The sequence below is a fragment of the Macrotis lagotis genome, chromosome 2 (genome assembly GCF_037893015.1).
Source record: "Macrotis lagotis isolate mMagLag1 chromosome 2, bilby.v1.9.chrom.fasta, whole genome shotgun sequence".
In the NCBI taxonomy this organism is placed as follows: Eukaryota; Metazoa; Chordata; class Mammalia; order Peramelemorphia; family Peramelidae; genus Macrotis; species Macrotis lagotis.
This window is the reverse complement of record NC_133659.1, coordinates 226,641,997-226,657,453: the sequence shown is the minus strand read 5'-3', so window position 1 is coordinate 226,657,453 and position 15,457 is coordinate 226,641,997. Positions and strand designations below refer to the sequence as shown.

At 35.8% G+C, this 15,457-nt stretch overlaps 1 protein-coding gene across 3 annotated transcripts in view; it reads left to right on the top strand.

Moving 5' to 3' along the window:
• Positions 1-15,457, top strand: part of C1QTNF1 (C1q and TNF related 1) — a 78,611-nt gene that overhangs the window by 23,705 nt on the left and 39,449 nt on the right. The window lies entirely within an intron of this gene.

Sequence of the window (15,457 nt, the reverse complement as noted above, 5' to 3'; positions counted from 1 at the left end):
GACATGGTATAAATTTCCAAATCTAAAATTGAGGCTTGAGATATGTGCAAGAAGAAAAATAATGCAAAATACTAAATACAAAAAAGGAATACTAGAAGTTAAGAGTTATTCAAGAAATAAACCCAAAAATAAGAGTATAAATTCACAAAAACAAGTTGAACCTTGGGGGGAAAATGGTTTGTTTACAAGAATGCTAAGAGTGACTAGAAGAAATAAAGTAGGAGATAAAAATGACATTATAAGTGAAATAAGGGATTCTTGAGAGAAAAAATAAATTGAAAGGAAACTAAGTAGCTTAGAACCAAAGGTAGAAAACTTATGCATAACAGACTTCCTGAAAAATAAAATGGAGAAAATCAACATCAATGACTCCAGGAATTCTCATGAAATATTTAGAACAAAGTTAAAGATTTGAAAACATATTAAAATATAGCATATCTATTATATTTTAAAAAACCAGCTCAAGGAGAAATATGGTAGAGTGAAAAGGAATAGAAAGAAAAAAAGCATTAATTAAATGCTTTCTATAGATAGCAAATATGAGAAGCAAAAAATAATCCTTTTTAAGGAGCTTACATTTTAATGAGGGAGACAACACACAAAAGAGATTGGTGACTAGAGAAGAGCCCAGGGTCCAGGGTAGAGGTTTCTCCAGAGTGAGAAGACAACTAACAACAATGTGGAGATGACTGTAGAATCTAGGGGAAAATAAAGCATTTCTGGGGTCTTTTCTGAAGTAGTACAAAGAAATCCATCACTTATATAATTATTTCAACAAAGATAAAAAAAATGAAAACCATATTGAATGATAATCAAGAAATCCATGGAGAAACTATAATAACTGTATTTCCCCAGGGAAATCCACATAAAAAGATAATCAGAAGTCTGTGGGAATTTAGTAAGAGCTTCAACTAGAAAATCTTGGCCTGGGAGTATTGTGTATGGAAGCCATCCAGCATGCAGACCATGGGGCAAGTCAGGGAGGTCTGAAGCCTAAAGCTGTATTACTCTGACTCTGAACTGGGGGATCAGGAGCCTGAGGGGCCCAAATTAGAAGGGAAATGATTAGACCTGTCCTGAATCAGACTCCACTGGTAAATCCATGGAACAGAGGAAGAAGTGACAGTATCCCAGATAATAGTGATCAAGACAAATAAGGCCCTATCATTCCTTTCAAAATTATGCAGTCTGGAATTGATGCAAAATACCAATTCAGTAAGTAAGCCTGGAAAAATAAGTAAAATAAGTGGAACATATATATTATTATTTTTTGAGATTGAGATTCCCTGTCTCACTCAGACTAGAAGTGTAGCAACCACTTGTGGACCAGATCACAATACTGATCAGGATGGAAACTTAATAATCTCCTCAGTTTTCCAGCTTGGACCACTTCATCCCTCCTTAGGTAGCCTTAGTAGTTATTAATAAATAGGAGCTCACTATATTAGTGACAGACTTAGTGTGGACACTGGATTAACATTAATTCTATTTTAGCTCAGAACTACCAAACTCTAGTGATCCACCTGCCTCAGTCTACTCCATGTTTATGGGCATATGCAACCACATCTAGCTAAAACAAAGATATTTATGAAATATTATGAAAGAGGGGAGGGAGAAAAATGTGGAACTCAAAATCTTACCAAAAATGAATGTTTGAAACTATCTTTGCATGTGGTTGGAATAATAAATAAATTTAAATAATAGAAAAAAGAAATATTATGGAGTTAAATACACCTAAGTCACAAACTCAGAAGAAAATAATTCCATATAATACACAAGCAAAGCAAAATCACGTGTTTGCCCCAATCTACCAGTATTCATGGAATAAAGCAAAGAGTCAAAAAATGAAGAAACTATATGAAATATGTTAGAAACCATGTTTAAAGAAATCATAAATGAAAACTTCCCAGATCTACTAGTTCCAGAGGGCAATTTTTTTGGTCAAATTCTTAAAGAATTTCTTAAAGAAATCTCAAAAACAAAACTCCAAGAACAAGTAAAAAAAATACTTTACACAATTTAAAAGAAAGAATTCAATTCCAAAAGGTCACTATCTAGATAACACAAGACTTTGGAGCAGCTAGGTGGCGCAGTGGATAGAATGCCAGCCATGGCCTCAAGGAGGACCTGAGTCTAAATTCGACCTCAGACACTTAATAATTACCTAGCCGTGTGACCCTGGCCATATCACTTAGCCCTATTGCCTTGCAAAAATGAAAAAAAGATAACACAAGACCTGAAAGCTATTTCTATAAAATACAAGACAGCTTGGGCTGTAGTAATCTGAAAAACAAAAGGTAAAAAGCTAAGAATGAAGAATAGAGGAAGGGAATAAGGATATATACATATATTTTATATATACATATACATATATATATATATTTATGTGCTAGGTACTAAACATATTACCAATATCTCATTTGAGCCCCACAACAATTCTGTTAGCTATTATTATCCTCATTTTATAGTTTTTTTTTAAGTTTTCGCAAGGCAAATGGGATGAAGTGGCTTGCCCAAGGCCACACGGCTAGGTAATTATTAAGTGTCTGAGACTGGATTTGAACTCAGATACTCCTGACTCCAGGCTGATGCTTTATCCACTGCACCACCTAGCCTCCCCTCCTCATTTTATAGTTGAGGAAACTGAGGCAACAGAGAGGTTAAGTCACCCAACTTTTAGAGTTTGAGGTCACTTTGAACTCAGGTCTTCCTGACTCTATCCACTGTGTCACTGTGTCCAACTAGATGCCCAGCAGTTACCCAGCAAAGCTGAATATAAATATACAAAGAAACAACCTGGGACTAGGTTGGCACAGTACAGGAGTTTAAGAAATCTAGTTCCTCTAATGCAACCCCTCCATATAAATCTGGAAAATATGTTAACTGAGTCCTGACTGGGAAATCTAAGGGGGGGGGAAAAATCACAATGAGTTCATTTTCCAACTCAGGTTGGTATATGAGAGCTACTGACATAGGGGATGGCATCTATCTATTAATCACTTCCTGGAACATTCCAGCACAGGACCTGAAAGAGGACAAAGGCTGTACAAAACAGATTCAAGGTGATCTGAGGAAAAGTCAAAAACATAGGGGCAGTATCATAGGGTGAAGAGAGAAAAGGTTTGGACTAAGTTTGTATCCTATTGGATCCTTCTACTGCTTTCTTGGGGGTATTGAGTGTTGTATTATTACAGGATCTCAGGGATATCTTAGGTTAGCATCCTAAAAGCTTTCAGTGCTCCCCAAGTGGTCTGATCCAGGGCAAAGTCAAGTATGTGAAGAGTGAAGTGTGAATCACAAACAGGCTAGCTCTGTGTATGATTTTAGGAACAGAAGTGAGGGTGGTTTTGGGGTGTAAGATGTCTTAGTTCTAGCCTCCATTCCAGTCTAAAATTTACACATAATAATGAGAACCAGACTAAAAAGGAGACTACAATTCATTCACTTTGAAACAACAGAACTTTCTAGCTGACTGAAAATGCCTGAATCTAACAGCAGCCTACTAGTACCTAAATGGGGCAAGCATGTTTTTCAGACCCAAATCTAAAGTTAGGAACTTGCAGAGCTTAGACTAGGAGGATAGTTACTTGATTTTGCCCTGGATCAGACCACTTGGGGAGCACTGAAAACATTTAGGATGCTAGCCTAAGATGCTAACCTGAGATCCTGTAATAATACAACACTCAATGCTATAGAAATTGGACTATGGTAATCTGGGAAACAAAAATCTTTTTATAAGTGAAATGGGTATATCAGAGGAAAAAATTAGAAATGGGTACTGTGGAAGATTGGGAAAATAGTTACAGGTTAGGATGAGGTTCAAAACCTCAAATATCAAACTCTTTGAAAATTAGATTGAACTAAAAAGTTAATCACTCCATGAGACAGCAAGAAATATTAAAAGCAAAGTTAAAAATAAATATAGAAAAAAGTGAGGTATGTCATAGCAAAACAATTGACTAGAACTCAGAAGAAATACAATATAAGAATTATTGGACTACTTGAAAGCCTTGATGAATAAAAGAGCCTAGACATCATATTACAATTTATATTATAAGACATCATAAAAGAAAACTACCAAGATATCTTAGAATCTAGGGCAAAGTGAAAATCAAAAGAATCCATCTCCTGGAAGAAAAACCCTAGAATGAAACTTCTAGGAAAATTATAGCCAAAATCCAGAGCTTCCAGGTCAAAGAAAAAAATATTACAAGTAACTAGAAAGAAAGAAGTCATTGTCAGTTTCACATATGATTTCATGACCACCATTTTTTTTTCTTTTTTAGTTTTTACGAGGCAGTGGGATTAAGCGATTTGCCCAGGGTCACACAGCTAGGTAATTATGTGTCTGAGATCAGAGTTGAACTCAGGTCCTCCTACTCCAGGACTGGTACTGTATTCACTGCCACCTAGCTGCCCATGAGCACCATTTTTAAAAAGTGAAGACTTGAATGCAAAAACGCAAAGTATAAAGGTTTGCAACTGAGAATAACTTTCTAAGTAAAACTGAACATAAATTCTCCAGGACAAAAAAAAATTACCTTTAATGAAACATATTTCCTAGTTCTAATGAAAAGGCCAGAGCTAGGTAGTAGAAACTTTGAAAAACCAAAACAGGGATCCAGAGAAATATAAAAAAGGCAGACATGAGTAAACAATCACAAAGAACTAAAGAGAGATACACTAAATCCTATTATAGGAAATGATATATACCTCTCCTCTGAACCCTATCACCATCAGGACTAATGGATAATATATATATGATAATATAAAGCATATGGAGTTAGCTTTATATTTTAATGATTTGAAAAAATGAATGGAAAGAGAAGGGGGAAAGGAACATATGTGGGGAAAGGAGAGGAAGGAAAGAGAAAATGTTCTAAAAATTGGAGTGCAGAGTAGAAAAGCATACCAAAAGGAAGAAGGGGTGGAGAGAGCAGGAGACACTTGATCCTCACTTTTATATGAACTAGTCGTAGAAAAGAAAAATACAGTAGGATACAAAAATACATTTCTCTCAACAATGAAATTAGAACAAAAAGAAGAAAAGAGAGGTAGCTTAAGGGAGACATTGGGCCTAAGAAAAACAAACTCTAACTAAGGGGAATGGATTTTTAAGAGGAGTCTAAAAGAAAAAAAAGAAATTATGATTAGGCTGTAACTAAGGGAAAGAGAAGAGGGATGGGAGAGCTAAGGAGATTGCAACAAATCTAGAATAAAGTTCTAAGCATACTCTTCTAACTACTCTCTTCTTTATAAGAGAGGTTGGGAAACAACAGAAGGAAAAGTTTAAGAAAAAAGTTTAAAGGAAACATACAGTTAACAATCATAACTACAAATGCAGAAACAAAATAAGTGCAATTTAAATTAGAAGAGAAGTAGGGAAATGGGAAAAAATCTTTGCAATTAAATTTCTCTGATAAAGGTTTTATTTCTCAGCTATACAAGGAACTAATTGAAATGTATCAAAATAAATCCATTTTTTAACTGCCAAATTGTCAAAGGATATGAACAAGTCATTTCTAAGAGGAAGAAATCCAAGATTAGTATATGGGAAAAATGCTCTAAATTACTAAGAGAAATGCAGATTGAAACAGCTCTGAGTTTCTACTTCATACCCAACAGATTGGCAAAGTTGTTGAAAAAAAGGAAAATGACAAATGCAGAAGGGGCTATGGGAAAGAAGCACATTAGTGAACTGGTAGTGGAATTGTGAACTAGCCATTCAGGGAAGCAATTTGGAACTATTCCCAAAATAATGTATTAAACTGGACATATTTTTTGAACCAGTGGTATTACTGCTATGTTTATTGCCCGAAAGAGATCAGATAAATGGGAAAAGGGATTTATATGTATAAAAATATTTATAGCAGCTATTTTTTGCAGTGACAAAGAATTTCATACTAAAGGGGTACCCATCAGTTGCAAAATATTAGAACAAGTGATGCTATGTGAATGTGATGAATTAGTATTGTGCTACAGGAAATTATGAAGTCTCAGAGAAACTTGGAAAGTCTTTTATGAATGGATACAAAGTAAAGTGATCACAAGTAGGAGAACTATTTATACAATTATAACAATTTTGAAAAGACACACAACTTGGAGAGACTTAAGTTAGGAGAAGCCTTGTTCAAATTTCACAAGTGACACATATTAGCCATGTGGCACTGGAAAATTCACTTAACATTTCAGTGTTCTAGAGCAGTGGTGTCAAACACAAATAAAAGTAGATTCCTCCAAGCTTTATAGAGAAAACCACAATTCAACATGATCTATGTTTTATGTATTTTTATTTATTTTATTAAATGTTTCTCATTTACATTTTAATCTGGCTGAAGATATACTCTAAAAGTCTTGAGGATTTCATGTGGCTCCAAAGACAAATTGTAGAGAATGTACCAACTTGCATTTGTTAGAATTCAGGTAAAATCACAATTTAATTGTTATGCTATTAATTGAATTAAAGAAAGAATCCTTAAAAATTATGGCAAAACTAGGCTCAGATAAAGTAGAAAGACAAAACTATAGGAACCAAATATTCTCGATGATATTTATTCAAAACTCATGTAAACCTAAGCAAAGAGAAACAGCAACAAGATTATACTCTTTGATTAGGTTGTATTTATACTAAGAATGCAAGGTTGACTCAATATTAGAAAACCTATAAGTATAATAGACCAGATTAATATCAAAAACAAAAAAATCACAATTATGTCATTAGATTAAAAAATAACTTTGGGGGAGGGCTAGGTGGTGTAGTGGATAAAGCACCGGCCCTGGAGTCAGGAGTATCTGGGTTCAAATCAGACACTTAATAATTACCTAGCTGTGTGGCCTTGGGCAAGCCACTTAACCCCGTTTGCCTTGCAAAAACCTAAAAAAAAAATTATTTGACAAAATATAATACCTGTTTATGTTAAAGATAATTGTAGAATAAAGGAACTTTTCTTACTATACTTAATAGACTATCCAAAACCAAAAGCTAGTATCTGTAATTAAGAAATTCACAATATTACCTCTGTCCTAATAAGGACAAAAGTAAAGCAAAGATGTCCATTGTCACTAAAGTATTTGATATAGTTCTGTAATTACTAGTAATAACAATAGATAAAAAAAGAAATTGAGGGAAAAATCATAGTCAAAGATTACTGCTTTTTGCAGTAATTTAATTAAATAATCCAAGCTATTATCTAAAAATTAACTGAAATAGTTAATAAATTCAGCAAAATAGCAGAACACAGAAAAATCTCACATAAATCATTAGCCTTTCCTACTAACAAAAACCTAAAGGAGGAGAGAGAGAATCTGTTAATAATAACTATAGAATATATAATGTCTCATACTCCTTCTGAATATATATATATATATATATATAATTGGAGAGAGATTAATTTCTCATGTTTGAACAGATCAGTATAATACAAATGACAATACTAGCTAAATTAAATTTTTTTAGGTTTTTTCAAGGCAAATGGGGTTAAGTGACTTGCCCAAGGCCACACAGCTAGGTAATTATTAAGTGTCTGAGGCCGGATTTGAACTCAGGGAGTCCTGACTCCAGGGCCCATGCTCTATCCACTGTACCACTTATCTGCTCCTTAGCTAAGTTAATTTACAGATACAAGAAACTACAGAAAAAAGAACACTACTCCTTTGTAGGGTGGCGCTAATTTTCTGTAGATGCATAATCTGTGAAATAGAATCAGCCTTGGTAATCTGGGACACTATTATTTATGAAAGTATGCCATTTTCTTTGGTGGTCTGCTCTTAGGAATTTCTTGTAGAAAATTGGAATGCACCAAATGATCTGTTGTGGGGGGAACCTTGATATGACAGTTACTTGCCTACCAGGTTTCAGATGTTTCATTTATATTTGATAATTCTTTATTTCTCTTTTCAGGGCTCTGTGACTCCTACAAATTGCCTTTAGTCCCTGCAAGATTTTAGGGTTAGAGGGCGGCTAGGTGGCACAGTGGATAGAGCATGGGCCCTGGAGTCAGGACTCCCTGAGTTCAAATCCGGCCTCAGACACTTAATAATTACCTAGCTGTGTGGTCTTGGGCAAGCCACTTAACCCCATTGCCTTGCAAAAAAAAAAAAGTAAAAAAAAAAAGATTTGAGGGTTAGAATGGCCTAAGTCTCAAAGAACACTTATTCTTTATCTTATTATTCAAGTTTGGTTGCAATGACTTGTATAGCTCAGGACTTCAAAGTGCTGCAAGGGATTTAGGGAATGATAATATTAGGCAAAGCAAACTAGCACTTATTGCTTTAAGATGTTTACAAGCTTTATCAATCGCTTGTTTCAGGAGTCATATCCCAAACCCCAATGCCATTATCATCCACTCTCTGAGAAGGATGGTAAGTGCTATGTCTTCTTCTTCTATCTCCTGAGTATTCCAGGACCCGATTGATAAAATCAACATTTTTTTTTAAATTTATTTTTTATTTTTATTTAAGGCACTGTGGTTAAGTGACTTGCCCAAGGTCTCACAGCTAGGCAAGTATTAAGTGTCTAAGGTTGGATTTGAACTCAGGTCCTCCACACTCCAGGGCTGGTGCTCTATCCTATGCCCCACTTAGCTGTAACATTTTTCTCAAATTTCACCAGTTCCTTTTTTGTCCACATAAGAATGGTGTGGAGGCAGCTAGATGGCACAGTGGATAGAGCACCAGCCCTGGAGTCAGGAGGACCTGAGTTCAAATTTGACCTCAGATTCTTAATAATTACCTAGCTGTGTGACCTTGGGCAAGTCACTTACCCATTGCCTTGCAAAAATCAAAAACAAAACAAACAAATGAACAAACAGAATGGTGTAGTCACAGAAGAGGTCCATGGCCTAAGCTTTTTGTCACTTTGCCTTTACAAGAGTAAATTTTGCCAGTTTTTCAATAACATTTATTAGTCACCTATTATGTGTTGGGCAGAAGTCCTGGGAATACCAAAAAAGAGGCAAAGGATGTCCCTGCCCTTCAGGAGTTTATGATCTAATTAGGGAGACAATAAACAAATAAATATGTACAACAGGTTAGATATAGGATAAATAGAAAGTAAATTAGAGAGGGGAGGCATTAGAATTAAGATGGGATTTTAGTTGGGACTTAATGGAAACCAGTGAAACCAGTAGGCAGAAATGAGAAAGGAAAGCATTACAGGTATAGGGAACAGCCAGAGAAAATGCCTGGAGCTGAGAGATGGAGTGTTTTGTTCATGGAACAATGATTCAATGTCATTGGATCAAAAAGTATGTGTTGGGAGTCAGAGCTAAGGAGACTGGAAGGGTTGTTGCTGTTCAGCAGTTTCAGTCATTTCCAAAAAACAGGGTGGGGTTTAATGCTATGAAGGACTTTGAACACCAGATGAACACCATGATCCTGAAGGCAGCTGTTGGCACAGTGGATAGAGCACTCTGTCTGGACTCAAGAAGACTTGAGTTCAAATTTGAAGCCAGACATTTATTAGCTGTGTAATCCTGGGCAAGTCACTTAATCCTTGTTTGTCTCAGGCTTCTCAACAGTAAATTGGAGTTAATAATAATACCTCCCTCACAGGTTTTGAAGAGACTCTAATTGAGATAATATTTGTAAATGTACAGAGCACATAGTACACACTATAGAAATATTCTCTCCCTTTCTCCACTGGAGTTTATTGAGTAGGGCAATGACATAGCCACACCTGTGCTTTGGAAAAATTACTTTGGCAGTTGAATGGAAGACTGAGTGGAGCAGTGCAAGACTTGAAACAAGCAGCTCCAATAATTACCTGTTGACATAATTCAGGCAAGAGGTGATGAGGGTGGTGGTTGTGTCAGAGGAGAGAGGGTAGTTTATTATTTATCACAAAAGTGATACTGAAAGGCCTTGGCAACAGCTTGGATATGGGGGGGGGCAGCGTGAGAAGACAATGAGGATTCCAGGATGATTCCAGGTTGTAAGCCTCAGGCACTAGAAGGAGGCTGCCCTCTTTTAGAGCAGTAGTGAAAATAGAGGGCTTTGGGGAAAGATAATGCGTTTTATTTTGGACATGTAGGGCTTAAGATTTTCTGTGAGATTTCCAGCTATACCTTTGTAAAAACCATTATTCTAATGATTTATCTGGTTGGGTTTTTGTTAAGCATGTCCTACAACCTCCTGAGTTGTTTGTGGGGTGGTGGTGGACAGCGTGAAAGTCTGCTCTCAATGACTGATTGGAAGAAGCCACCCCATAGTGAAAAGCATTAGGGAAGCCCAGTAGGCTACCAGTAGGTTAAAATCCTGGATCTTATCCTCCCTCCTCCTATTGTCTTCCTTGAATTTGGTCAAGATTTTACACATTTTTTCTTATGTAGGCAGTAGCAGCTTTTCTAGATCCATCAGTAACTGTCAAGTAATACCAGCACAGGTGGTACCTTTATTCTATCTCATGGAGTTAATCCCACTGGATCAATGGAGATGCCCTCCCCTTCCCATTGAGAAGATTTGTCATATACATATGATTTTATAATGTCAGACTCCCTTTCAGGCTACCCAAACATTTCCTTTTCTTCCTCCCCTCCCCCACTTCAACCATTTAAATTAGTCTCAAAATTATTCTAAATCATTCTTATAGGTACATTAACTACTGTGGGTCATTTCTGGATCAGGTCTGTTTGATGTTTTAGGCTTTGGGTTCAAATGAAATGAGACATGTATTGTCCATATAGCATCTAACAAAATAAATTTACTCTGCAATGGCCTTGAAAAAACAAGGAGACCATGATATTTGAAGCAACATTGATGTATAAGCTATTCCCTTAACCCTTGGATTTTTCTTATGGTCAACTTTTTGAATGAAAAAAAATTGAGAAAGGAAGGAGAATGATATGGGGTCCAATAGATAGTTCTACCAGCTTTTAGACTTGGTGATAGAATGAACCGAGAAGGGGAGCTTGCTCAGTCATAACCACAGAGGAGAGTCTATGAAAAGCAAGGAATATGCTAATTTCTTCTCTAATACCAGTATTTCAAGAGTCATGAGGAAAGATATAGGACTGGAAAGTATGACTAAGGATGCAGTGTCTTCTGGAGGAGCCAGGTCTCTATGAATGCCAGGAGTACAAGAGGAAGAATCTAAAATAAAAGAAGTTTGTTGATAATAGAATAGGTATTCTAAAGGCCAGTGGAATGCAGTACAATGAGATGACCATGAAACACAAGGAAAGTAGTATTGTAAGTATTGTAAGTTATGAGTTACTTCTCTATGCATATGTTCTGATTGCACCCTCTTCTAACAATTTTTGTTCCAATTTGGAAAACAACAACAACATTGGGTTGTTGAGTCCTTTTTGTTGAGTCCTTTATTTTTTTTGGTACAAAATCACAGTATTCAGATGACAAATGATGGAAATTTCATGAAGGAAGACAGGCATATTATTATACTGTTGATGGAGTTATGAATTGATCTGAACATTTTGAAGGTAATTTGTAATTGTAGCAAGATATAAAAATTTGAGGTTGACCATATTTCACGTATTGATTTCCTACCATACTTCATTTTGTCATCCTGAACTCTAGGTCACTCTAGAGATACGTTTATATAATTCTGCTTTAATTAATACAATTTCTTTTTAAAAATTTTTTTATTTTTATTTAAGGTAATGGAGTTAAGTGATTTGCCCAAGGTCACACAGCTATGCAATTATTAAGTGCCTGAGGCTGGATTTGAACTCAGGTACTCCTGACTCCAGGGCCAGTGCTCTATCAACTGCATCACTTAGCTACTCCTAATAATACAATTTCAACAAATCTTTCAATTAATTAGCTAAAAATTACTTACCAATTCATCAAATATTATTTATTTAGCAAATTGGAAAAACTAATTTTTCCCAGAAATAGTTACTCATGCCTCTATCTCTATTAAATTTTTTAATCTACTAAGATAAATATTAAGGTTATTGAATACATAATTTATCATCAATGAAATCTAATAAAAAGACAATTATTTACAATATTTTACCTGTGAACATGATTGCATCTAGAGAAATCTGAAACCCCTTTTCTTAATGACAGATGACTTCACTTTTGACGACGCAGTCTCAAACCATTTAGTTCCTTCAGAATAATAAAAAATGTTTTAGTAAGAATTCTCTTCATCTTCTTCATACAATAAAGGTTAAAACAGTTTTATCAAGAAAAAAACATTCTCTCCATCTCTTTTTTTCCTCCCTTGTTATTGCTAGCTTCTGTTCAGCCATGATAGGAAAACAGTATCTTCAGTTTTTCTCAAGCCATTACTCTTAATAATCTCCCTAAACTGATGGTTAAGACACTATCTGTAGGCTCTGTGGGAGACCTTAACAAAAAAGATGTTACATCAAAAAAAGATGGTGAAAATGTCCAGTTTGATCCAGACCCCACTTCTAGGTGTATTCTTTGAGATCAAATATAGAAGGAAAAGTTCCATGTGTTTCAAAAATATTCATATAGCAGAACTTTTGTGATTGCAAGGAATTATTTTTAAAAAGTAGAAGCTCATTTCAGTTAGTCAATAAACATTTATTAAGCTTCTAATATTATGCCACTTGCTGTTCTAAGATATGTGAATGCAAAGAAGGGGAGCTCACAATCTAATGGAGAAGATAACATGTAAAACAAATATGTACAAAGAAGCTATATACAGGATAAATATGGAATAATTAACAAAGGGAAGGTACTAGAATTGAGAGGGATTGGAAAGGCTTCTTCTAGAAGGTGGTCTTTTAGCTGGGACTTGAAGGAAGTCAGGAAACTGAGATAGGAAGGGAAGAGCATCCTAGGCATGGAGGACCCAGAATCAACAGATGGAGTATCTTGTTCAGGGAATAGCAAGGGGAGCGTTAAAATGGATTAAAGAATATAAGTTGGGGTTGTAGGATAGGAAAAAGTCTAGAAAGTTTGAGAGTGGACCAAGCTATGAAAAATCTGGAACATCAAATAGAGAATTCTGAATTTGATACTGGAGGGAATAGGAAAATGCTAAAATTTAATCAATATTTCTGTACTTTAGGAAAAAATCATGCCATCCGAATGGAGGATATATGGAATAGAGAACAGAAAAAACATTAACAGGAAAAAAAAGGATATCTGCCATGGGATGTCATTGCTCATCCATCATTAATTTCCTCTTGTTCTTGACCAGATGTGTATCAAATATGGTAGCTACTCCATTCATTAAAAAAAAAAATCCCTCCCCATCCCCCAGATGACAAGTGCTATCTCATTTAATTCTCACAAAACACTGGGAGACAGGTGCTATTATTATTCTCATTTTACAGATGAGGAAACCAAGATTGGGCAAGATTTGCCTAGAGTCAAATAGCTAGGAAGTGTCTAAGATAGTTGAGCTCAAGCCTTCCACCTTCTTATGCCTGAATATGAAGAATTCAGAGAAGTACAAGAAGATTTAAACAAATTGATGTAGAACAAAATAGGCCTAACCAGGAAAACAATATACATAATGAATAACAAAATGGAAAGAAAAGAACATCCTAAACTGAACTTTGGGCAATTAATAACTAATGCCTGAATTTGACCCCAAGGAAAGAATGAGAAAATACACCTCACCTCCCTCCCTTTTTAGAAGTGGGAAACTTTTTTCTTTTTTCTTTTTTAAGGTTTTTGCAAGGCAAATGGGGTTAAGTGGCTTGCCCAAGGCCAAACAGCTAGGTAATTATTAAGTATCTGAGATCAGATTTGAACTCAGGTACTCCTGGACTCCAGGGCTGGTGCTTTATCTACTGCGCCACCTAGCCACCTAGCCACCCCTAGAAGTGGGAAACTTTTGATGTGGAATATTGCATAAATTTGTCAGGTTTGACTAATGTGATGGTTATTTTTGCTGAACTGTTTTTTCCTTTCTTTTTTGTTCTTTGTTTCAAGGGATGATTTGTTGGATAGGAGAATGGGAAGGTATATTCATAAATTAAGGTGATTTCTAAAGAAATAGTAATATAAACTCAACATTTAAAAAATAAAACAGCATTAATCCATTGCTGCAACATATCTGAGCTACCAGGATAGGAAAATGGAAGAATTTCATTCTAGGAAATAATCCAGAATATTTCCTAATTTCAGGAAGATTGTAGACAGGTCTTGAATTCTCTCAGGTTAACAGCAATTCCATAAAGACATTGAGTTCTTGCCCTTTCTTAACTGCTCTTACAAGATTTCAGTGAAGTTTTCCTATGATATCAGTGTTGAAAAGGCCATCTGAGGACAAAGTAGCTAAGGGAAAATTAATCAGTTTGTTGGGCTCATGCCCTTATTCATTCCCAAACTTCCTTAAATTACTTACAGGAATGAAGATGAGTTTATCTCTGAATTTTCCAGAGTTGATAAGCTATAAGGGAAGTGAGTTTGCCAGGTCTTAGAAATAAACCTACAGAATGTGAGACTTCTGACCTTTTTCTTATCATTAGCTAGAACTGTATCTGGAATAGCAACTTCAGGAAACCAAAGCCCTTAATCTTCTAATAATGCCCTTTATTTAATTAATTTTTGTTTTTTTCAAGGAAATGGGATTAGACTTGCCCAAGGTCACACAGCTAGGTAATAAGTGTCTGAGGTTGAATTTGAACTCAGGTCTTCCTGACTCCAGGGCGGGTACTCTATCCAACTGCACTACCTAGCTGCCCCTTAATCGTGTCCTTTAAAAATAAATTCACTAAATTCATAATTTCTTGAAACCAACTTTTGTTCTATCACAAATAAGTCAGCTTTTTAAATTTTTTTTTTAGGTTTAGATAAGCTTTTAAATACCATACAAAATGATGTATAAGTAATTGCCAAATTTTAAGATTCCTATGATGATTTGGCAGTACTGGATTCTACTCCTACACTAGGGTATCATCATTGTCCGCCTACTTTGCTCACAGTCTGCATGGCATGGGGTGTTTGCCATGGGACATCATTGCTCATCTGCCACCAGTTTTCTCTTGTACTTCCATTCTCAACCATACTTGGTTTATTGCCTGATCCCCCAGCACTGGGGCAATATTATCTCTGCCAGATGTGTATCAAGTATGGTAGCTACTCCATTCATTTAAAAAAAATATATATCTCCCCATCCCCCAGATGTTTGTACTTGGCATTCCAAGAAGAAATATGTGCAGTGATCCAGGAAGGAAATACCAAAGCAAGGGAAAGCATATATTTCCCCTGGGAACCCAGTGCCAGTATGCCATATTGCCTTATCTCCTGCCCAGATATAACCAGAGGGAGTGCACATAGGAGTAGTTCTGTACAGTAGAGATGCTCTGCCCATACTGGGTACTTCTCACTTAGAGAGAAAGAGGTGAGAAGATGGAGAAGAGACTCATTGCCATAGCAGAAAATTTTGTTTCTTTGGTCAGATCCCTCCTCTTTCAATGAGCTTGCTATTAGATTTAGAATGAGTGAAGAATATAGGAAGGACAAGTCTGCTCTTCCTACAGATGTTCTAAATTTGTAGGGTTCAATTCAG